This window comes from Oncorhynchus tshawytscha, linkage group LG21 (genome assembly GCF_018296145.1).
Source record: "Oncorhynchus tshawytscha isolate Ot180627B linkage group LG21, Otsh_v2.0, whole genome shotgun sequence".
In the NCBI taxonomy this organism is placed as follows: Eukaryota; Metazoa; Chordata; class Actinopteri; order Salmoniformes; family Salmonidae; genus Oncorhynchus; species Oncorhynchus tshawytscha.
In genome coordinates, this window is record NC_056449.1 from 9,416,674 (window position 1) to 9,440,900 (window position 24,227).

The 24,227-nt window shown below is 42.0% G+C and overlaps 1 long non-coding RNA gene across 2 annotated transcripts in view; it reads left to right on the forward strand.

Annotated features, from left to right (window-relative positions):
* Nucleotides 1-24,227, forward strand: part of LOC112220876 — a 136,846-nt gene that overhangs the window by 39,706 nt on the left and 72,913 nt on the right. Inside the window, exon 3 of one of the 2 annotated variants that reach the window (XR_002948941.2) lies at nucleotides 9,904-10,767. The exons of the other annotated variant lie outside the window; for it this stretch is intronic. This is a non-coding gene — a long non-coding RNA (uncharacterized LOC112220876). Of the gene's footprint in view, nucleotides 1-9,903; nucleotides 10,768-24,227 lie in introns of those variants that run through there. 2 annotated transcript variants of the gene reach the window in all.

Genomic DNA, 24,227 nt, shown 5'->3' on the forward strand with positions numbered 1-24,227 from the left:
TAGCTTTGCGACAGTATCAAAAAGACATTTCAGATTGTTCTTATTTTCATCAATTAAGTTGGAAAAATAGGATGATTGAGCAGCAGTAAGGGCTCTTCGATACTGCACGGTACTGTCTTTCCAAGCTAGTCGGAAGACTTCCAGTTTTCTGGAAGCTTGCTTCAGAGCTCGGGTATTTTCTGTATACCAGGGAGCTAGTTTCTTATGAGAAATATTATTTATTTTAGTTTTTAGTGGTGTAACTGCATCTAGGGTATTGTGCAAGATTAAATTGAGTTCCTCAGTTAGGTGGTTAACTGATTTTTGTCCTCTGACATCCTTGGGTAGGCAGAGGGAGTCTGGAAGGGCATCAAGGAATCTTTGTGTTGTCTGTGAATTTATAGCACGACTTTTGATGCTCCTTGGTTGGGGTCTGAGCAGATTATTTGTTGCAATTGCAAACGTAATAAAATGGTGGTCCGATAGTCCAGGATTACGAGGAAAAACATTAAGATCCACAACATTTATTCCATGGGACAAAACTAGGTCCAGAGTATGACTGTGACAGTGAGTAGGTCCAGAGACATGTTGGACAAAACCCACTGAGTCAATGATGGCTCCGAAAGCCTTTTGGAGTGGGTCTGTGGACTTTTCCATGTGAATATTAAAGTCACCAAAAATTAGAATATTATCTGCTATGACTACAAGGTCCGATAGGAATTCGGGGAACTCTTTCAGGAACGCTGTATATGGCCCAGGAGGCCTGTAAAAAGTAGTTATAAAAAGTGATTGAGTAGGCTGCATAGATTTCATGACTAGAAGCTCAAAAGATGAAAAGATCATTTTTTTTCGGTAAATTGAAATTTGCTATCGTAAATGTTAACAACACCTCCACCTTTGCGGGATGCACGGGGGATATGGTCACTAGTGTAACCAGGAGGTGAGGCCTCATTTAACACAGTAAATTCATCAGGCTTCAGCCATGTTTCAGTCAGGCCAATCACATCAAGATTATGATCAGTGATTAGTTCATTGACTATAATTGCCTTTGAAGTAAGGGATCTAACATTAAGTAGCCCTATTTTGAGATGTGAGGTATCACGATCTCTTTCAATAATGACAGGAATGGAGGAGGTCTTTTTCCTAGTGAGATTGCTAAGGCGAACACCGGTTCACCAACTACTTCTCAGACAGAGTTCAGTGTGTCAAATCGGAGGGCCTGTTGTCCGGACCTCTGGCAGACTCTATGGGGGTGCCACAGGGTTCAAACCTTGGGCAGACTCTTTTCTATGTATACATCAATGATGTCGCTCTTGCTGCTGGTGATTCTCTGATCCACTTCTATGCAGACGACACCATTCTGTATACTTCTAGCCCTTCTTTGGACAATGTGTTAACTAACCTCCAGACGAGCTTCAATGCCATACAACTCTCCTTCCGTGGCCTCCAACTGCTCTTAAATGCAAGTAAAACTAAATGCATGCTCTTCAACCGATCGCTGCCCACACCTGCCCGCCCGTCCAGCATCACTACTCTGGAAGGTTCTGACGTAGAATATGTGGACAACTACAAATACCTAGGTGTCTGGTTAGACTGTAAACTCTCCTTTCAGACTCACATTAAGCATCTCCAATCCAAAATTAAATCTAGAATCAGATTCCTATTTCGCAACAAAGCATCCTTCACTCATGCTGCCAAACATACCCTCGTAAAACTGACTATTCTACCGATCCTTGACTTCGGCGATGTCATTTACAAAATAGCCTCCAACACTCTACTCAGCTAATTGGATGCAGTCTATCACAGTGCCATCCGTTCTGTCACCAAAGCCCCATATACTACCCACCACTGCGACCTGTATGCTCTCATTGGCTGGCCCTCGCTTCATATTGGTCGCCAAAGCCACTGGCTTCAGGTTATCTATAAGTCTTTGCTAGGTAAAGCCCTGCCTTATCTCCGCTCACTGGTCACCATAGCAACACCCACCCATAGCATGCGCTCCAGCAGGTATATTTCACTGGTCACCCCCAAAGCCAATTCCTACTTTGGCCGCCTTTCCTTTTAGTTCTCTGCTGCCAATAACTGTAACGAACTGCAAAAATCACTGAAGCTAGAGACTTATATCTCCCTCCCTAGCTTTAATCACCAGCTGTCAGAGCAGCTCACAGATCACTGCACCTGTACATAGCCCATCTGTAAATAGCCCATCCAACTACCTCATCCCCATACTGTTATTTATTTGATTTATTTTGCTCCTTTGCACCCCAGTATTTCTACTTGCACACTCATCTTCTGCACATCTGTCACTCCAGTATTTAATTGCTATATTGTAATTATTTTGCCACTAAGGCCTATTTATTGCCTTACCTCCCTTATCCTACCTCATTTGCAAACACTGTATGTAGACTTTTTCTATTGTAATATTGACTGTATGTTTGTTTATTCCATGTGTAACTCTGTGTTGTTGTTTGTGTCGCACTGCTTTGCTTTATCTTGGTCAGGTCGCAGTTGTAATTGAGAACTAGCCAACTAGCCTTCCTAATTAAATAGGTGAAATAAATAAATGAAATAAAAATTAAAGGGTTGATTTTCTCATCCGTACACTCATTACATTTTAGCTGCAAGACAAAGCTACTGCTAACTAGCTAGCTATAGTTAACAACATATGCTTCATCAAGTAACGTTAGCCTATCAAAAATGAATGAATACTTCTCTAATACAAATATAAAAGTACAGTAGGCCTATATTACAACTTTAGCATTTTTTTTTTACATTTTTTTTTTTAACCTTTATGTAACCAGGCAAGCCAGTTAAGAACACATTCTTATTTTCAATGACAGCCTGGGAACAGTGGGTTAACTGCCTGTTCAGGGGCAGAACGACAGATTTGTACCTTGTCAGCTCGGGGGTTTGAACTCACAACCTTCCGGTTACTAGTCCAACACTCTAACCACTAGGCTACCCTGCCGCATATCGAAGTTAACAAACCAGGCTTAATTTTGATCAATTTCATTCAAATCATAATGTAGTAAAATGAAATTGCGACTGAAAACTTGGGTAATTCACTTGGGAGTTGGTCAGCTTCTTGTTGGCCAAATGTACGGTGGCTCAGTGCAGCCTAGCACTCAGCAAAAACATACTTTTTTTAAGCTACAGCAACAATTTCAGAATGTAACAGGCTGTAAAACTCAATAAAACAAGTAAAAAATATAAGGAATTCATTTCAGCTGTTTCATAAACCTTTTCCCCAAAAAATGTATTGGACTTACACAAAATTGCATTCTAATGGTGCAGCCTTCTTATTGGTTTACAGAAGACGGACCTGGCTCTTTTTGTCAATTTGACTAGGACCAGCCAATCTCTTGTTGTCGATTCAACAAACAACCAGTCAATTTGACAACAAGAGATTTGCTGGACCCAGTCAATTTAACAACAAGAGATTTGCTGGACCCAGTCAATTTAACAACAAGAGATTTGCTGGACCCAGTCAATTTAACAACAAGAGATTTGCTGGACCCAGTCAATTTAACAACAAGAGATTTGCTGGACCCAGTCAATTTAACAACAAGAGATTTGCTGGACCCAGTCAATTTGACAACAAGAGATTTGCTGGACCCAGTCAATTTGACAACAAGAGATTTGCTGGACCCAGTCAATTTAACAACAAGAGATTTGCTGGACCCAGTCAATTTGACAACAAGAGATTTGCTGGACCCAGTCAATTTAACAACAAGAGATTTGCTGGACCCAGTCAATTTGACAACAAGAGATTTGCTGGACCCAGTCAATTTAACAACAAGAGATTTGCTGGACCCAGTCAATTTAACAACAAGAGATTTGCTGGACCCAGTCAATTTAACAACAAGAGATTTGCTGGACCCAGTCAATTTGACAACAAGAGACGGTTCATTGTTGAATTGTTACATGTAGTACCTTCTAAAGATTTTTTACTGTACAAGCATATTGCTTGAAGAGATGATTCTGTTTACATCCGACTGCTCGGAGGGGTCTCCAAAGGTGGCATAGGAGACATGAGAAATTCGCAAGTTGACACTACATTAATAGTCTAGCCGCGGGTATTCTTTCAAAAACCTCTCGAGAATCTATCATAGTGTAAAAACGGTCTTAGTCAAAAGGTGACAATTGAGTCCCGTTCCCATTGGAACATGACATTGCACATGATGTGTTTTTACCGCATTTACCAAAGCCACGTCCTAGTGGTGCATGGAAAGCAGGCTGTTCCAAGACTTTAAAAGACAGCACATGCAATCAACAACAGCCATGGTTACCTCTCTTGTTCAGTGATTGGCTTGGCAATCCAATGCGATGTGTGTTTTTATGAGTCAAATAATACCAGAAAATAGAATCACAAAAATGTACAGTATGTTACATGGACTTAGACTGTCCACTTCCACTTGAACAGAACCCTTAAACAGAGGACACAGAAGCAAATCTATTTAGTTTGGATGGATGTATAAATTCTGTTTGAAGCTTTTAAAAATCCTCAATGAAATCTATTGACTAACGTCCGTCCACAGCGGTCGGCAGACGAGCTCCAAAGTAGTTTTGAAGTATCTGTGAAAAGACTCCCTTAATCCATTTTATTTGCTCAGCTACCTCTGAAACCATTTGTCCACAGAGCTCCCCCCTTCTCTACTCTCCTCCCCCCTCCCTCCCCTCCCCTCCTCTACCCACAAGCCCATCCCAGAGCCCAGGGATTTAGTATGGAGGTGCAAGAGCCCACAGACGGTTAAAAAAGAGCCATCTGGCCGAGTGGTGGGGGTGTGGTGGGGGAGCCGTGCTGGGCAATCAAAATGACGGACAGCAGTGAAAAGTGTTTTGCAGGCTCCCACATACATGTGAAGTAGCCCGACTTGTGAGCTTTCACAGCTCCCCCTGGTCTTCAGGTAAACACTAGGCCTGGCATGATATGGCCTCGCAGCCTCAATCTGTGTGTGTGTGTATATAGTGTTAGAACAACTGCTCACTTTATTTGTGTGAGTGTGTGTGTGTATAGTGTTAGAATGACTGCCCACTGTATTTGTGTGTGTGTGTGCGTGTGTGTGTGTGTGTGTGTGTGTGTGTGTGTGTGTGTGTGTGTGTGCGTGCGGTGTGTGTGTGTGCGTGCGTGCGTGTGTGTGTGTATGTGTGTGTGTGTGTGCGTGCGTGTGTGCGTGCATGCGAGGGTGTGTGTGTGTGTGTGTGTGTGTGTGTGTGTGTGTGCGTGCGAGGTTGTGTGTGTGTGCGTGCGTGCGAGTGTGTGTGTGTGTGTGTGCGTGCGTGTGTGCGTGCATGCGAGGGTGTGTGTGTGTGTGCGTGCGTGCGTGTGTGTGTGTGTGCATGCGTGCGAGTGTGTGAGGGTGGGTGAGTGAGTGAGTGAGTGAGAAGAGGTAGGCGTCTGGCGATGAGGCAGGTTAGCAGGTGAAGTAACACCGCATCCATATTTCATAAAAAAACGTTTAAAAAACCTGCCATTCGACGACTTCTAAGCTCCAATGCAAAATGTGGCTCACAATCGTTGCTCTCCCCTCTCTGAACAAATATTATAATCCCATTCTCTTATGCTTCCATCTCTCCCCTCCAACCCCCTCCCCCCCAGCGACGGCCCCTTTCTCCTCCCTGCTCCAACCCCTCCTAATGTAGGGAGCTAGGCTTCATTTTTCAATCTCCCTTTGGGGCTCTGTTGTCAGAGAGCAGCCCTTAGGAAGTCTTTATTTCTGCCAGGCAGGGCCTCTTGTGTTCCTCCACCATCCTCCCTCCATTCTCATGGCTGTCCCCCCCACCTGCTGAGAGCCTGATCCCAGACAGGGCATCACTTAAGCGGGGAACAATTACCAATGTTCCCAGGCTTTGATCATCTGACCACATGGAAGCACAACAGCTGACCACATGTTTCAACAGACAAGAAGAAGGAGATGGACAAAAGAGTTCCCTTTTTAATTCATCCAGCCCCATTCCAGTCCAGGAGCTGTGCATAGAGAGATAGAGTTAGCTATCTAGTATAATTGTTTAATTTGTGTTGTAAACAGTTTTGTTTTATGATCATGATTATGGATTTGGAGCCCAGCAACCTCTACTTATTACCGACAATGTCTGGCCTCTGCAGCATCTTAAAACGTTTGGTTTCAATTTGCTTTTTTCTCTCTTCTGTAAGTGTGGCAGAGAAAGAGAGAGAGAAGTAATTTGAGGCGGCGCTTGTAAAAGTGAGTGCTAATTCTGATGCCATTGTCGGCCAAATTGTCACTAGCCCAGCTGGGCTGCTACTGCTCAGGATCTCTCCTCCTATCCGCAGCCTCAGACTCTGCCTGTTTAAGAAAGATTGAAAGGCCTCTGCTCCACAAAATCACCACGGCCCCATGTGGACCCACAGAGGTCACCCCAGTGAACCCCAGTGAACCAGCTCACAGTATGAAACAGGAACACTAGGCCTTTTCAAAGAGAGAAGGCGAAAACACTCTCCTAACTTACACAGAGTTATGTTGTTCCCTGACTGTGGAGGTTAGAGTGAAAGGTGGATGGATAAGTTAGATGTTGATTTTAGACCATAGCCAAGAATATGCCATGTGTAGTTGTAATAGCAATGGTATATCAGTATACACAGAAAGTTGGGGTAGTGGTGATAGTGAATGTTGACACTGGGAAGATCTGTATGAATTCAGAGGGGTGCAGTATTGGACCAGATGATAATGCATTTTTATCTCCTATAATCCACACCACACACATAGCCCATGCTAACTTCCATAATTATTTAGCTAACATTTCCAGGCACTGTCAAGTGGATCACACGGCTTCATAGTGTTATCAGTAAATCTCTCATAGCAGTTGAATGTGTTGTGAAGTTGTGAGGATACAGTGTTTCATGATGGATCACCTGGGTCCGTCTGCCTGTGGCTGGGCCCCCAGTGGTGCACACTGGGATATGAGGTCTTAATTAGGGGGCTGGAGGAGGGTTGGGGGGGGTGGCTGTTTGCCAGGGATGGCCTCTTGGAGTGTCCCAATTGTGCAGGAGATCACTTTACCACATTAAGGGCGCCTGAAAAGAGCCTCTTCACCAGCACTTGGGTCCAGGCTGGAATAACAGGCTCTGTTTTGACTGGCTGACATCTCCTGACACCTTTTATTGTGACCCAACGCTCTGCTCTGGTCTGCTCCGTCAACCAACAACCTGCTCCTGCCTGTGCACAGCCCAGGATGAGATATGCATGCTCACACACACATGGGCGTAAGCATGTATGTGCACATGGACAAGGTTACACACACATGCACACACAAATATAAATGAACTCAATTATAATGATATCTTTTTATATATTTATATACCGGTGAACATTGAAATTAAATTAATCCGTTTGTGTCTGTGTGATGAGAAAATAATTAAATATCTCTACATTTTGAAGTTGTTATAATTCAGAAATTATTTTTCTCTGCACAGCAATACATACAAATTACTTGTTATTTATGTTATATCACAATAGAACTATTATTATTACTATAACAATATAGATTACCATTGCCATTATCTTCATTATTTAATATCTAGTGTTGTTAAATTTGAAGTGCCTTAATTGAAAGAATTGTGTTTTACATTATTATCATCATCTGAAATGAAATTATGCCTCATAAATCAATGTTGGATCGTAATTGGACTTCATTTGTTCTTTCATTTGTTTTATGAAGTAAGGTGGAATACATGAGAACTTTGGAGAGAAAATAAATCTGCAACAAGCTAACTTCTCCCTTTCAAAAACAATTGCGTACTATATTGTCTTATGTACAGGTTTAATTTGTATTGTTTCGAGAAAGACAGTTATACATTCTTAGAAAAAAAAGGGTTCCAAAAGGGTTCTTCGGCTGTCACCATAGGAGAACCCTTTTTTGGCTCCAGGTAGAAACCTTTTTGGTTCCAAGTATAACTTTTTGGGTAACTTGTAGAACTCTCTGTGGAAAGGGTTCTACTTGGAACTCAAAAGGGTTATATTTGGAACCAAAAAGGGTTCTTCAAAGGGTTCTCCCATGGGGGACAACCAAAGAACCATTTTAGTTTTTTTCTAAGAGTGTAGTCTCAACATTCACATTCTTCCTCAAAGACTTCATGTTATTTTCCAAAAGAGGAAGTAATTTTATTATGTAACATTTCTGGTACTGGTCATTTGTGTATCCTACCTAGTTCGTAATCATTTTATCCGGCTGTTAAAAATAATTAACAAGTCATGCTCTTTTGTCGTCCACCATTTTGAGTCCTCGGTCCAGCAATGAAAGGCTTTTCCATAAGCACGGTCACATAATAGTGTCAGAATCCATTTTAAAGTGCCGTAATTCAGGGGTTTACAAGGCCCATAAAACCGCAACATGCCCCGATAATGAGAAGCATGAATGGAAACTTGGAGTTCCTTGTGGCCCCTGAGGGAGAGAGCACATGAGCAAGAGAGAGACAGAGAGAGAGAGAGAGAGACAGAGAGAGAGACAGACAGAGGAAGATAGGGATAAGGGTATGAGAGACACATGCACAAAGGGTGTTGCTAACAAAAGCAGACTAGGGGCTTCTTTACACTACTTTGACGACACAAACTAGGTCCAGGAGAGATACTTGTGTAGTGTAAAGAAACAGAGCTAGATTCAAATCTCTCTTAAAGAGATGTCTCCCACACTAGCTCCAGCAGTAGTGTTGCAGACATCTACACCACTAACCCCTCTATGAATTGTACTGTGTACTGTACTGTGTAAAGACAGCAGCTCTCCAACACCACATGTCCCTGCAGGAATAACCTTAGAACCAGTAGACAGAATTTTTGCTCTATTAGCCAAATTGAAAATGAAAGGCTTTTAAAATATCCACACTTTTGTGAATCATTACACGAATCAAGTGTGCAACACTATGTGCAATCTGGTTTAGATGAGAAGCTCCTGTGTAGTTTGAGTTGCTATCCTCATTTTGTTTGTCTATATTGTACTGTAGTTACGGTAAGATAATAGCTGTCCTCACTCATGAAGCAGGAATGTGGCTTTGGTCACATCACACCCAAGGCTAGGGTAAACAGAAAAGTTGCAAATCTTATGTTGAAGAGAGATAGATCTCACTAGACATTCTTTTCTCATGTAAATCCACCCCTAGGAGAGTCTGGGCTCTCATAGCAGCTTACCAGCTATAACTAGAGTGAGAGGGAGGGATAGAGAGAGAATGGGAGAGAAAGGCGTGAGAGAAAGAGAGTGAGGGAATGGGAGGAGAAGGGGAGATTGTATTAGATATTGTGTTGTACACCAGGCAGCTGAAAGGAAAGGATCCGCTGTGATTGTGATTGGGATCCACTGTGATTGTAATCCACTGTGATTGGGATCCACTGTGATTGGGATCCACTGTGATTGGTATCCAGGTTTACAGTGGAATGGGCAGGAATAAACAGCACCGTAGGGTTTGTCCAGTCTGAGTAATATCACATGGACAAGTGTCAAAGGTCACAGAAAACGTACATACATACAGTGGGGTCCGAAATTATTGATACCCTTGATAAAGATGAGCAAAAATGACTGTATAAGTAAATTATTTAAATAGTGAGTTATATTGTATGCTCAAAAAAATTAGGAAACCATATTATTTTATACTAATGCAATTGCTCAGAGAGATTTTATTTAACAAGTAATATTTTTGTCTCTCAAAAAGGTAGGTGTCAAAATGATTGACACCCGTTTTCAATACCTTTCAATACCTCGCCGTGCGAGGATAACGGCACTGAGCCTTTTCTAAAATGTTTTATGAGAGATGTTAGACCATTCCTCCAGACATCATCCTTCCAGAACCTTGAAATCCTTCAATTCAATCCACAAGTTTTCAATGGGTTTCAAATCCGCAGACTGAGATGGCCATTGCAAAATGTTAATTTTGTGGCCAATTAACCATTTCTTTTTGTATTTTGATGTGTGTTTCAGGTTTACTGTCTTGGTGGAAGAGCCACTTGCAGCCAAGTTTCAGCCTTATGGCAGAGGCAACAAGGTTTTTGGCTAAAATATTCTGGTACTGGGTAAAGTTCATGATGCCGATGACCTTAACAAGGGCCCCATGACGAGTGGAATCAAAATAGCCCCATAACATCAAAGATCCACCAGCATATTTTATGGTAGGTATGGAGTTATTTTCTGCTCAAGCATTCTCATTTCGACACCTAACACACCATTGGTCTGCGTGGCAAAGAGCTTTATTTTCATGTCATCTGACCAAAGCACCGGTTCCAATCCAACTGCCAATGCTGTTTAGCAAACTTCGTGCATTTACAATATGTCAAGCTACTTGAGACTCAGTGGCACCAGTTAAAACCAAGAGGAAACTGTCTGCCAGAGTCTCACCTTGGTTAAATGAACACACTCTTTCCTTAGAACTTAGAAACGCTGAACACAAATGGAAGGCCTTGTATCTTCAAGTAATTCTGTGAGATAATGAAGGATCTGATAAGCAATTGCAATGTTGCTATTAAAGATGCAATAGCAAACTATTTCTCTACCCTGATCTCTGAGAACTCCCACAACAATTATGTTGAAGACAATTGAGCGTGTTGTTGGTGTAAACCCGATCAGTGACATGCTCGCATCCCATGATCCCTGCAAACAGTTTTTACGATTCTTTCCAGAAAACATGTCATATATTCAATACACGATTGACAGTAGCCAACATTTTACCAGCATTTCTGGCAAAGGAGACTGTCGTGGAAATGACCACCAGGGACACCTGAAGTCAATATTAAATGAATCATTCTTTATTATCAGCAAGCTGGAGAGGTTCCAACAAACTTAAAGCACCAAGTAGGACCCGTCTTTCAGGAGCTCCCTTAACACTAATAATATCTCTTATTATCCACGTTTCAATCAGCTTAACACGTCCTTTCCACACTCACACAAGGTTCACATCCACATTCACTTAGTACTATTCCCAAACACATGTAAACTTTATTTAACTAGGCAAGTCAGTTAAGAACAAATTATTATTTGCAATGACGGCCTACACCGGCCTAACCCAGACGACGGTGGGTATATAGTCCCTACAGCATCTATAGGCCCTATAGCATCGATATTCTCTATAGTCTCACTCTGTAGCATCTATAGTCCCTATAGCATCCCTATAGCATTGATATTCCCTATAGTCTTACTCTGTAGCCTCTACAGTCCCTAAGCATCTATAGTCCCTACAGCATCTATAGGTCCTACAGCATCTATGGTCCCTACAGCATATATAGTCCCTACAGCATATATAGTCCCTATAGCATCTATAGTCCCTATAGCATCTATAGTCCCTATAGCATTGATATTCCCTATAGTCTCACTCTAGCATCTACAGTCCCTAAGCATCTATAGTCCCTATAGCATCGATATTCCCTATAGTCTCACTCTGTAGCATCTATAGTCCCTACAGCATATATAGTCCCTACAGCATCTATAGTCCCTATAGCATCGATATTCCCTATAGTCTCACTCTGTAGCATCTATAGTCCCTACAGCATCTATAGTCCCTATAGCATCAATATCCCCTATAGTCTCACTCTGTAGCATCTATAGTCCCTATAGCATCGCTATTCCCTAAAGTCTCACTTTGTAGCATCTATAGTCCCTACAGCATCTATAGTCCCTACAGCATCTATAGTCCCCATAGCATCTATAGTCCCCATAGCATCTATAGTCCCTACAACATCTATAGTCCCTACAGCATCTATAGTCCCCGCACCATCTATAGTCCCCGCACCATCTATAGTCCCTACAGCATCTATAGTGCCTATAGCATCTATAGTCCCTACAGCATCTATAGTCCCTCAGCATCTATGGTCTCAATAGTTTATATAGTCACAAATGCTTTAGTCGCTATAGGCTCTTAAGTCTTCCCGCCTCCCATACATATAGAATAACACCTCGTGCTATTACTTAAGAATAGTTGTACCCTCCTTCATTTTTATGTTTAGTTTTATTGGTTTATATATTTATTTATTTATTTATTATACAAATTCATATGTTACTTTGACTTACTGAAATTCAGAAGACATGTCCCTCAGAGGTTCGCGGATCAGTTATCTGATCGGGCAGCTCTCAGTATAAGCCTAGTCTGGGCGGATCCACATCGTCTTTGGTCAGACGGGAAATTCTCTTACGCTTCCCCACTACGGAATGCGGCACCGATGTCTCCCTCGCAGACCTTCACTGGGATACTCCACAGGTGGAATCACTGATCCTGTTCGTTGACGCCAAATTGTAGTGGAAATTACCCCCATGTACTTTATGCAATCTAAGTTTGACTGTGACCTCTCCAGTTTGCTGATGATAAATAAATGTTCATTTAAGATTGGCTTCAGGTGTCCCTGGTGGTAATTTCCACAACAAGACACTTGAGGCAACTACTCTGAGACTGTCTACTGCTTCCTTTGAGCAAGTTTTCTTTGAGTCCCTCCTTGATACTGTAGCTCACAAGAAGACCTCCTCCTGCCCCTTGGACATGATCCCTACTAGACTACTAAAAGAGGTTATGCCTACTGTTGGCCCCAACATTCTGTCTGTTGTAAATACCTCCCTGACCTCTGGCTCCTTTCCAGACAATTTTAAAACGGCTCTTGTCCAACCTCTCCTTAAAATTCCCAATCTAGACACCACTGAGCTATTATAGACCTCTCTAAACTTCCTTTTTTATCTAAGATTTTTGAAAAAGTTGTTTTCAAGCAATTGGTGGCTTATTTGAGTATGAACAACTTGAACAATTACAGTCGGGCTTCCGCTCACTTCACAGCTTGGAAACTGCTTTACAGAAAGTCAGAAAATGACTCTCTGTTTGCTGTCGATGCCATTGACAGCAAACTCATCTAGTTCTTTTAGATGACACACAGCTTTATTTACCAATCAGACCGAGTAACCAAGGTAACGTAGTTACCCTTCACACGTGTCTTTTAGACATCAAATGTTGGAACTCTGACCCTTTTCTCCACCTCAATGAGGTTGTTTTATTTGCCCCCACCTTGCTAGAACCCAGATTGTAAATAACCTTTGTCATCTGTCCACCAATGTGAAGCCTACTGCCAGAAACCTTGGTGTCTTCTTTGACCCTGACCTCAACCATGAGCTGCATGTAAAGACAGTTGTCCAGTCCTGCTTTTATCATGTAAGAAATATAACTAAAGTCAAGTATTTTAGTCACTGATCTGGAGAAAGTTTTATATGTGCTTTTATTTCCTCAAGCCTAGATTACTGTTACTCTTTGTACACGTCTGTCAGAAATCACTCCACTGTCTACAGTTAGTTCAAAATGCTGTAATTCGGCTTTTAACAGGCACCGGGAAATTTAACCATATCATACCTATGTTTCTCAGTTGGTAGAGAATGGTGCTTGCAACACCATAGTTGTGGGTTCGATTCCCACAGGGGACCAGTTTGAAAATGCAGAAAAATGTATGCACTCACTACTGTAAGTCGCTCTGGATAAGAGCGTCTGCTAAGTGACTAAAATGTCAAATTTGAGCTTCTCTACACTGGCCACCAGTAACTTTTAGAATACATTTAGAAAATGTATTAATCACGTTTAAGGCTTGGTTTAGCCCCATCATATCTGTGATCTTTTATCTCCTTATGAGCCAGGATGCAGCCTAAGATCCTCTGGCAGGGACCTGTTGACCACCCCAACGTCTAGGTTGAAAACAAAAGGAGACCAGGCATTTGCCATTAGGGCCCCTAGACTTTGGAGTGGTCTGCCAGAGGAGATCAGACATGCAGATTCAGTGCCTCTTTTTATTCCCCCTGTCTGTTTCTTTGTCATACTTTTATTTTATGATGTGAAGCACCTTGCTACTTGTATTGAAAAGCAGTATACAAATAAAGTTATTATTATTATTAATTGACCCCAAAATCAACATTTTGCACTGGCTATATCAGTCTCCGGACTTGAAAGTCATTGAAAACGTGTGGTTTCAATTGAAAAGGGCAGTGCATAAGCACAGACAAAGGATATCATGGATCTGGATGGAGGTGTACGCTGTCTGTCAAACAGCTCACTGAAAATATTTGAGTCATCTTTCCAGAATTCCTTCTGTTTTTGATGAAATAAATCCTGGATATAGTAATGTGATGGCTGGCCTGAAGTCAGTTAAGCTTCCTCGCTGAGTTCACACTAGCTGGAGATCTTGTAACTCCACAGGCAGTCAGGGAGCACATTAAAAATAACGGTCTTTCTCTGGAACTGCTACAACTGCTACACTCTTAGGAAAAAAAGGTGCTATCTACAACCTAAAGGGTTCTTCAGCTGTTCCCATAAGGGAACCCTTTGAAGAACCATTTTTGGTTGCAGGTAGAATCCTCTGTAGAAAGGGTTCTACATGCAACCCAAAGGGGTTTTTACCTGGAACCAAAAGGGTTCTTCGGCTGTCCCCATAAGAGAACCGTTTGAAGAACCCTATTTGGTTTTAGGTAGAACCCTTTTTGGTTGCAGGTAGAACTCTTTCTACAGAGGGTTCTACATGGAACCCAAAAGGGTTCTACCTGGAACTAAAAAAGGGTTCTCGTCTGGGGATAGCCGAAGAACCCTTTTGGAACGTCAACTGTCTCGTGAAAAGGCCATGATGTTACAACAACAGTTCTGTGTGTTAGAAGGTTATGGTGTGGGATATCCTCACTAAGTCATGTCAGTAAATCCTGTCACCAGCCTCTGACTGCCATTGGGTCCAACACATTTGGTTGTCCTGCATCTGCATGCCACTAGTGTTTGTGTGAGAGGTCTAGAGATTTACCTGCAGCAGGGTTACTATACTCAGTCTCTTTCTTCAACTCAGGGCTGGCCAGAGGCCATACCAGGAGACTTAGATAAAGTAGTAACTTCTCAACAAAGATTTGATAGTTTTAGCAAAGTTAGGAAAAAGTTAGGAAGATATGAAGTTCAAGACAGACGTATAGCAGGCAGCTGTTGGGTTCTTTGGCAGCCAGTGTAGTGTGTGTGAATTATGTCCATGTATAAAGCTGGGCCTGTGTAGTCCTGGCAAAGAGCTCCAGGAAAGCTGGAAACAACTATAAATCACCTAGCAATCGGATGAAGAATTCATATGAAATCTGGGATTGCAAGCAACATTTTTAATTATTACTGGAAATCATAAATGTTACTCTCATAAAGATGCTTGGCCCAGAGTAGTGGAGTGTAGTGGTCCCTGGGTTCCGTATTCTGAGCTCTAAAGCAGAATGGTGCTGGGTTAAAGGAGGTAGGATAAAGTTGTGCTTAGACACTGATCATAAGTCATTTTGGAGTTTTTCTCCCCAATGACGCAGGTTATAATTTGGGAAAGGTGAGCTGATCCTAGATCTGTATCCAACGGAGTGAGCTGGAGAGGACTGGAGAGTGAAGTGAGGTGATGTAAGAGTGTGTGCAGACTCTCGCTCTCTCTCTCTCTCTGTCCATCCCAACTCAGCACTAATAAACAGTGGACACAGCTGATGCCAGCCACTGAAAATGAATTATTCATTAACATGTCAAATCAATAATGACACAGGCTTCCCCAGCACACTCTCCTCATGGCCTACTTATCACGTTGGGGAGAGGACAGATCATTTTGATGAAGGCTCGTCAAATCCAGGAGGGTTTTAGTGGGAGTGTATTCTCACTACGAGAGATTCTCTAGAGGTTTCAAGAAAATACTCTCGGCTAGACCTTTGACTGTGATGTAAACTTGCGAACTTGTCGCGTCTCCTGTGTCACCTCCGGAGGTCGCAGGCGAGCCTTTCTCAAGAGTCATCCCACACCGAGTCTTCGGATGTAAACAGAATTGTCTTGTGTAGCCAAATACTCCTACAGTAAAAATCTTAATAGCAGAGATTTTTTTAAACAGCTAAATCTTAATAGCAGATCATTTTTTTTGAAACAGCTCAAATGTATAGATTTTTTTTAAATTGAGCTTCAAATGCCTTGCCTGTTGCATGGTTGCTGTGGCTTTAAGAAAACAGCTGCCAAAAGTGCATCCGAGTGAGACAGTGTTGGCAGGCAAGACAACAAGAACTCCCTGCACTGTGAATTAGCTAGCTAACATTTTCAGGCACAATTTGCTTAGCCATATCCTGTGTAGTTATTGTAATGATTTGCATTATAGGATAAAACTAATCCTGGTTTGTTTTGAGGTAATTAGCTATCTTAAATTGTAATATAATCTAGATGGCTTGTTTAGCTAACTAGCTAGCTAGCAATGTTAATCTATTATGTGATGCATAGCCTACATTATTTGTTTAGCTTGCTACCTAGCTCTGTATAATGCGCTCGCTGAGGTATAATGGCACCAACAGAGATGGTCGCCTCGCTTCGCGATCTTAGGAAACAATGCAGTATTTTGTTTTTTTATGTATTATTTCTTACACTGTTACCCCAGGAAATCTTAAGTCTTATTACATACAGCCGGGAAAAACTATTGGATATAAGAGCAACGTCAACTTACCAACATTGCGATCAGGAATACGACTTTCCCTAAGTGGATCCTCTTTTTGGACCACCACCCAGGACAATGGATAGGATGCCAGTAGGCGCCCCAAAACAACAGCGCCGCCGAAGGGGCAGACGGAGCGGTCTTCTGGTCAGGCTCCGTAGACGGGCACATCGCTCACCACTCCCGAGTATACTACTCGCCAATGTCCAGTCTCTTGACAACAAGGTAGACGAAAGTCAAGCAAGGGTTGCCTTCCAGAGAGATATCAGAGATTGTAACATTCTCTGTATCACGGAAACATGGCTCACTCGAGATACGTTATCACAGTCGGTACAGCCACCCGGTTTCTTCACGCATCGCGCCAGATGGGAACAAACATCTCTCTGGTAAGAACCTGACCTAGAATACCTCACAATCAAATGCCGACCGCATTATCTACCAAGAGAATTGTCTTTGATTATATTCACAGTGGTGTATATCCCCCCCCCCCCGACCGCCCTGGAGGAACTTCATTGGACTCTATGTAAACTGGAAACCACATATCCTGAGGCTGCATTTATTGTAGCTGGGGATTTTAACAAAGCTAATCTTAAAATAAGGCTCCTTAAATTGTATCAACATATCGCATGAGCGACCCAGGCTGGCAGCATTCTGGATCATTGCTAATCTAACTTCCGCGACGCATACAAAGCCCTCCCTCGCCTTCCTTTCGGCAAATCTGACCACGACTCCATTTTGTTGCTCCCAGCCTATAGACAGAAACTAAAACAGGAAACGCCCGTGCTCAGGTCTGTTCAACGTTAGTCCGACCAATCTGATTCCATGCTTCAAGATTGCTTCGATCACGTGTATTGGGATATGTTCCGGATAGCCTCAGACAACAACATTGATGTATATGCTGATTCGGTGTGCGAGTTTATTAGCAAGTGCATCAGTGATGTTGTAGCCACGGGGACTATTTATACCTCCCCTAACCAGAAACGGTGGATTGATGGCAGCAATCGCTCAAAACTGAAAGCGTGAACCACTGCTTTTAATCATGGCAAGGCGACCGGAAACGACCATATACAAACAGTGTAGCTATACCCTCCGCAAGGCAATCAAACAAGCTAAGCGTCAGTATAGAGACAAAGTAGAGTCGCAATTCAACGGCTCAGACACGAGACGCTTGTGGCAGGGTCTACAGTCAATCACAGATTACAAAAAGAAATCCAGTCCCGTCACAACTTCTTTGCTCACTTTGGGGACAATACATTGCCACTGACACGGCCCGCTACCAAAACCTGCGGGCTCTCCTTCACCGCAGCCAACGTGAGTAAAACATTTAAACGGGTTAACCCTCGCAAGGCTACCGGCCCTCAGAGCAAGCAGATCAGTTGGCTGGTGTGTTTACGGACATATTCAATCAATCCCTATCCCAGTCTGCTGTTCCCACATGCTTCAAGAGGGCCACCATTGTTTCTGTTCCCAAGAAAGCTAAGGTAACTGAGCTAAATGACTATCACCCCGTAGCACTCACTTCCGTCATCATGAAGTACTTTGAGAGACTAGTCAAGGATCATATCACCTCCATCCTACCTGACACCCTAGACCCACTCCAATTTGCTTAGCACCCCAAGAGGTCCACAGATGACGCAATCGAAATCACACTGCCCTAACCCATCTGGACAAGAGGAATACCTATGTAAGAATGCTGTTCATCGACTACAGCTCAGCATTTAACACCATAGTGTTAAGCTCGAGACCCTGGGTCTCGACCCCACCCTGTGCAACTGGGTCCTGGACAGGCCGCCCCCAGGTGGTGAGGGTAGGAAACAACATCTCCACCCTGCTGATCCTCAACACTGGGGCCCCATAAGGGTGCATTCTCAGCCCTCTCCTGTAATCCCTGTTCACCCATGACTGCCTGGCCATGCACGCCACCAACTCAATCCTCAAGTTTGCAGACGACACTACAGTGGTAGGCTTGATTACCAACAACGACGAGTCGGCCTACAGGGAGGAGGTGAGGGCCCTTGGAGTGTGGTGTCCAGAAAATAACCTCACACTCAACGTCAACAAAACATAGGAGATGATCGTGGACTTCAGGAAACAGCAGAGGGAGCACCCCTTATCCACATCGACATGATAGTAGTGGAGAAGGTGTACAGTTTTAAGTTCCTTGGCGTACACATCACTGACGAACTGAAATTGTCCACCCACACAGACAGCGTGGTGAAGAAGGCGCAATAGCACCTCTTCAACCTCAGGAGGCTGAAGAAATTTGTCTTGTCACCGAAAACACTCAAAACTTTTACAGATGCACAATTGAGAGCATCCTGTCGAGCTGTATCACCGCCTGGTACGGCAACTGTTCCACCCACAACCATAAGGCTCTCCAGAGGGTAGTGAGGTCTGCACAACGAATCATCGGGGGCAAACTACCTGCCCTCCAGGACACCTACACCACCCGATGTCACAGGAAGGCCAAAAAGATCATCAAGGACAACAACCACCCGAGCCACTGCCTGTTCACCCCACTATCATCCAGAAGGCGAGGTCAGTACAGGTGCATCAAAGCTGGGACCGAGAGACTGAAAAACAGCTTCTATCTCAAGGCCATCAGACTGTTAAACAGCCATCGCTAACATTGAGTGGCTGCTGCCAAGATACTGACTCAAATCTCTAGCCACTTTAGTAATAAAAAATTGGATGTAATAAATGTATCACTCATCCCTTTAAACAGTGCCACTTTATATAATGTTTACATACCCTACATTACTCATCTCATATGTATATACTGTACTCTATACCATCTACTGCATCTTGCCTATGCCATCGCTCATCCAGATATTTATATGTACATATACTTATTCATTCCTTTACACTTGTGTGTATAAGGTAGTTGTTGTGAAATTGTTAGATATCTTGTTAGATATTACTGCATGGTCGGAACTAGAAGCACAAGCATTTCGCTACACTCGCATTAACATCTGCTAACCATGTGTATGTGACCAATAAAATGTTATTTTATTTGCATATGATACTGTATGATCATGTTTATGCAGTTCTGTACTTCAGAGCTGTAGCTAGATATTTGCTTTTTTAGAGACTTGGTGGAAGCCTAGCTAGTCATTATGTTTGTTAGTTAGCTGTGTCTGACTCTTTCTGTAATTGGAGTTTGCAAATGGGAAAATAAGCCCTCTTAAAATGTCTGCACATGCTTGTGTGTTGGTGTTATCCGTATCATGTTGTATTATTGAAGTGTGCGATGGTTTAGAGCAAAAGCTCTTATATCTAGAGTTCTTCTAATCTGTCTATTGTGAGATTTGCGGTCCTAGATATGTGCAGGGAGAACAAAGCATCACCAAAGCCACGGTAAGTGTAGCTAGTGTCACACCCTGACCATAGTTTGCTTTGTATGTTTCTATGTTTTGGTTGGTCAGGGTGTGATCTGAGTGGGCATTCTATGTTGGATGTCTTGTTTGTCTATTTCTATGTCTGGCCTGATATGGTTCTCAATCAGAGGCAGGTGTTAGTCATTGTCTCTGATTGGGAACCATATTTAGGTAGCCTGAGTTTCACTGTGTTTGTGGGTGATTGTTCCTGTGTCTGTGTTTTGTACCAGATAGGACTGTTTTTTGGTTTTCCACGTTTATTGTTTTTGTTAGTTTATTCATGTCTAGTGTCTTTATTAAAAAACATGAATAACCACCACGCTGCGTTTTGGTCTGCCTCTCCTTCACCTAAGGAAAACCGTTACAGATAGGTAATATAAGGTGACCAGATTTAGCAAATGAAAATCTTGACAATGTTATGCTGTGCCAGATTTAGTATTTTTTTTATTATAATGAACTATACATTTTCACTATTGTCTTTTCATACACTTTTATTAATTAACACAAATGTATTTATATATATATATATTTTTTTTAACTATTATTTTTTTTACAACACATACAACACGACACAGAAATGTGTTACCCCAACCAAAGTTTTCGTAATCTTGGCCTATTTAGTCATTTTAGAATCACCCAAGTTTGGTAGCCTATGTTGTTTGATGCAACACTTTTTGGACATGGACATGGTTATTCATGCCGTGGTTACAATGTATCACTGATAAAAACGTTCTCATAAGGCCCCCGGCGAAGTCGCGGGAGCAAGCGAGTTTGGCATAGGAACAGCCAATATTTTAACATGTACTGTACCAGTCAAAAGTTTGGACACACCTACTCATTCAAGGATTTTTCTTAATTTTGTACTTTTTCCCACATTGTAGAATAATAGTGAGGACATCAAAACTACAAAATAACACATATAGAATCATGCAGTAACCAAAAAAGTGTTAAACAAATCTAAATGTATTTGAGATTCTTCAAAGTAGCCACCCTTTGCCTTGATGACAGCTTTGCACACGCTTGACATTCTCTCAACCAGCTTCATGAGGTAGTTACCTGGAATGTACAGTGCCTTGCGAAAGTATTCGGCCCCCTTGAACTTTGCGACCTTTTGCCACATTTCAGGCTTCAAACATAAAGATATAAAACTGTATTTTTTTGTGAAGAATCAACAACAAGTGGGACACAATCATGAAGTGGAATGACATTTATTGGATATTTCAAACTTTTTTAACAAATCAAAAACTGAAAAATTGGTCGTGCAAAGTTATTCAGCCCCTTTACTTTCAGTGCAGCAAACTCTCTCCAGAAGTTCAGTGAGGATCTCTGAATGATCCAATGTTGACCTAAATGACTAATGATGATAAATACAATCCACCTGTGTGTAATCAAGTCTCCGTATAAATGCACCTGCACTGTGATAGTCTCAGAGGTCCGTTAAAAGCGCAGAGAGCATCATGAAGAACAAGGAACACACCAGGCAGGTCCGAGATACTGTTGTGAAGAAGTTTAAAGCCGGATTTGGATACAAAAAGATTTCCCAAGCTTTAAACATCTGAAGGAGCACTGTGCAAGCGATAATATTGAAATGGAAGGAGTATCAGACCACTGCAAATCTACCAAGACCTGGCCGTCCCTCTAAACTTTCAGCTCATACAAGGAGAAGACTGATCAGAGATGCAGCCAAGAGGCCCATGATCACTCTGGATGAACTGCAGAGATCTACAGCTGAGGTGGGAGACTCTGTCCATAGGACAACAATCAGTCGTATATTGCACAAATCTGGCCTTTATGGAAGAGTGGCAAGAAGAAAGCCATTTCTTAAAGATATCCATAAAAAGTGTTGTTTAAAGTTTGCCACAAGCCACCTGGGAGACACACCAAACATGTGGAAGAAGGTTCTCTGGTCAAATGAAACCAAAATTGAACTTTTTGGCAACAATGCAAAACGTTATGTTTGGTGTAAAAGCAACACAGCTCATCACCTTGAACACACCATCCCCACTGTCAAACATGGTGGTGGCAGCATCATGGTTTGGGCCTGCTTTTCTTCAGCAGGGACAGGGAAGATGGTTAAAATTGATGGGAAGATGGATGGAGCCAAATACAGGACCATTCTGGAAGAAAACCTGATGGAGTCTGCAAAAGACCTGAGACTGGGACGGAGATTTGTCTTCCAACAAGACAATGATCCAAAACATAAAGCAAAATCTACAATGGAATGGTTCAAAAATAAACATATCCAGGTGTTAGAATGGCCAAGTCAAAGTCCAGACCTGAATCCAATCGAGAATCTGTGGAAAGAACTGAAAACTGCTGTTCACAAATGCTCTCCATCCAACCTCACTGAGTTCGAGCTGTTTTGCAAGGAGGAATGGGAAAAAATGTCAGTCTCTCGATGTGCAAAACTGATAGAGACATACCCCAAGCGACTTACAGCTGTAATCGCAGCAAAAGGTGGCGCTACAAAGTATTAACTTAAGGGGCCTGAATAATTTTGCACGCCCAATTTTTCAGTTTTTGATTTGTTAAAAAAGTTTGAAAAATCCAATAAATGTCGTTCCACTTCATGATTGTGTCCCACTTGTTGTTGATTCTTCACAAAAAAATACAGTTTTATATCTTTATGTTTGAAGCCTGAAATGTGGCAAAAGGTTGCAAAGTTCAAGGGGGCCGAATACTTTCGCAAGGCACTGTATTTCAATTGACAGGTGTACCTTGTTAAAAGTTAATTTGTGGAATTTAATTTGTGGAGTGCTGCATGAGATGACCTGGCCTCCATAAACACCCAACCTCAACCCATTTGAGATGATTTGGGATGAGTTGGACCGCAGAGTGAAGAAAAATCAGCCAACAAGTGCTCAGCATATGTGGGAACTCTTTCAAGACTGTTGAAAAAGCATTCCTCATGAAGCTGGTTGAGAGAATGCCAAGAGTGTGCTATGCTGTCATCAAGGCAAAGGGTGGCTACTTTGAAGAATCTAAAATATATTTAGATTTGTTTAACACTTTTTTTTGGTTACTACATTATTCCATGATTGTGTTATTATTATGTTATTTCATAGTTTGGATGTCTTCACTATAATACTACAATGTAGAACATTGTAAAAAATAAAATAAAATACATTTCAAACACATATTCAATCAAAAGCATTTCACTGTAAGGTCCTAAACCTGTTGTATTCGGCACATGTGACAAATAAAATTTGATTTGAATGACCAGGATGGTTTTCCAATGCCTTGCAAAGAAGGGCATCTATTGGTAGATAGGTAAAGAAAAGAGAGAGAAAAAGCTGACATTGAATATCCCTTTGAGCATGGTGAAGTCATTAATTACACTTAAGATGGTATATCAATAAACCCAGTCACAACAAAGATACAGGCGTCCTTCATAACTTAGTTGCCAGAGAGGAAGGAAACCGCTCAGGATTTCATCATGAGGCCAATGGTGACTTTAAGACAGTTACAGAGTTTAATGGCTGTGATAGTGGAAAATTGAGGATGGATCCTGTTTGCAAGAAGGCATTCAAGTAAATACTGCTAAGAAATGTGGCATAGCAAGTAATTTTATGTCCTGAATATAAAGTGTTATGTTTGGGGCATATCCAATAAAACACATCAGTGAGTACCACTTTCCATATTTTCAAGCATAGTGGTGGCTGCATCATGTTATGGGTATACTTTTAATTGTTAAGAACTGGGGAGTTTTTCAAAATAAAAAATAAATGGAATGGATCTAAGCACAGGCAAAATACTAGAGGAAAACCTTGTTCAGTTTGCTTGGAGATTAATTCACTTTTTAGCAGGACAATAACCTAAAACACAAGGCCAAATCTACACTGGAGTTGCTTACCAAGAAGACAGTGAATGTTCCTGCATGGCCAAGTTGACTCAGGGTGTTGAATACTTATCTAATCAAGATATATTAGTGTTTTATTTTTCAAAAATGTTTTACAAATGCTAGAATTTTTTCTTCCACTTTGACATTACAGCGTATTTTGTGTAGATTTTTTATTTAATTTCATCCATTTTAATCCCACTTTGTAACACAACAAATGTGGAAAAAGTCAAGTGGTGTGAATAGGCCTACATTCTGAAGGCACTGTATGTTTACAGTTGTGGATGTTTCTGGGCTCCTGCTGAGGTAAATTGATTGTGGTTTTTAGCCGAGAAGCCGTGAAGATAAAGGTTGACTATTAGGATGGCAACAATAACAGAGTGGGAGGTGGAGGGAAAAGGGTGCCCATGATTAATTTGACACTTTTGTACAGGGTAAATGTTTGGAAATAGAAGCAGAGGCCTGGTTGGGTAGGTGTTGTTGCCATGGCATTAAGGGCATGGGCACGTTTGGATGGTTCAGTGGGCATTGCCCACCCCCTGGCCCGACACTTCTGTTCAGATGTCACTCACTGTCGCACCAGCCTGTAATTTTCCATCTACTGTAACAGTTTGGCACGTT